The following is a 1,528-nucleotide window of genomic DNA, read 5'->3' as shown; positions in this document are numbered from 1 at the left end:
CCAACCCCCAGGGTTTCTTTATGTAGCTTGGACTCATAGTGATTCTCCTGTCTCAGCCTCCCCAGCACCAGGATTATAGATGTGCGCCATCACACCCGGTTTCAGTGGCCGCATGGTGTGCCTGGGGTTCCGGGGCTGGCACGACACACAGTCCTAGGGATCAAACTTAGGTCCTCACGCTTGCCAGGCAGGCAGTTAGACCACTGAGCTATCTGCACAGCCCCTAAATTAGTTTTCTTTAATCAAAATTTTATTTATGTCTAGTAGTTATTTTTTCTGAGGATTGAAAAAGTACATTATTGTCAGACTATCACTTTAGTTCATCTGCTATTCCAGTAACAATTGTTTATTCAAAGTAAACTGGCCTTGTATGGTGGTGCATGCCTATAATCCAGCACATGGGAGGCTAAGGCAGGGGAATTATTATGAGTTCCAAGCCAATTTGGGCTGCACAGTAAGTTCAAGGCCAGCCTGAATTACAGAGTGAGAACCTGTCTTTAAAAAAAAAAAGGTAAAAATGACTAGACTAGACTTCTGGGACAGTGGCAGTTCTTTCCTATTCATATCTTACTTTTTTTGGGGTCTTTTTGAGATAGGGTCTCATGATGATGCAGTTCAAGGCTGGCCTTGAACTTACTTTATAGCGCTAGTAGGCCTCAAACTGACCTGCTTCAGATCTTACTTTTTGTTTTAATAGGGCTGCCTTGGGCTGGAGAGATGGCTTGGCAGCATAAGCACTAAGGCTGAGACAGGAGGATCGCTGTGAGTCAGAACTGTCTAGGGAAGACCCTGTATCTAGATAAATAATTAAAAAATTATGATTGCCTTCACTGTATCTTTCACCTCTATATCTTTATGTATTTTTTATAGTCTGTTGTATTGATGTTTTTCTGATTTGTTTGAGACTGGGTCTCAGAAAGTTTCCTAGTGGAGTAATAGTGGCTATATTTCTTTTCTACCGGTTCTCACATCTTAAAACTTTATTTCTGTGAAAAGTAGGTCATTGGGTTTGGCCAGATAGCTCAGCGCTGGGGGCTTCGATTCCTTGGCCTGCCAATGCCTGCCCCACCCCTGAGACAGTGATTCAGACTGGGTATGGTAGCGCATGCCTGTAATCCCAGCGCTTGTGAGGCTGTAAACAGTAGGATCACTACAAGTCTGATCTGTGTGATGAGACCCTGTACTAAATACATTAAGGAAAAAAAAAAGTTGGTCATTGGTTGGGCCTAGTGGTGCACACCTATAATCCCAGTACTCAGGAGGCTGAGGCAGAAGGATCATTGGGAGTTCAAGGCCAGCCTGAACTGCATAGTAAAACCCTGTCTCAAAAACAAAAAATAAAGCTGTAGTATTACACTATGTAATGGTACAAATTGCCAGGTATGATAGTACATGCCTACAGTCCTAGTCCCAGCACTCAGGAGGCTGAGGCAGGAGGACCCCTGTGAGTTCAAGGCCAGCCTGAACTATATAGGGATACCATCTCTCACTTTCTTTTTTTTTTTTTTTTTTTAATTATTTATTTATT

General features: G+C 42.9%; 1 protein-coding gene across 1 annotated transcript in view; it reads left to right on the top strand.

Moving 5' to 3' along the window:
• Nucleotides 1-1,528, top strand: part of Mark3 (microtubule affinity regulating kinase 3) — a gene marked incomplete at its 5' end in the record, with an annotated part of 134,705 nt that overhangs the window by 25,730 nt on the left and 107,447 nt on the right. The gene's annotated exons all lie outside the window — the stretch shown is intronic.

Source organism: Octodon degus, unplaced genomic scaffold (assembly GCF_000260255.1).
Source record: "Octodon degus isolate 3935 unplaced genomic scaffold, OctDeg1.0 scaffold00226, whole genome shotgun sequence".
NCBI classification, from domain to species: domain Eukaryota; kingdom Metazoa; phylum Chordata; class Mammalia; order Rodentia; family Octodontidae; genus Octodon; species Octodon degus.
Note: the sequence above shows the minus strand (reverse complement) of the source record. Positions and strands in the feature narration are given on the sequence as shown.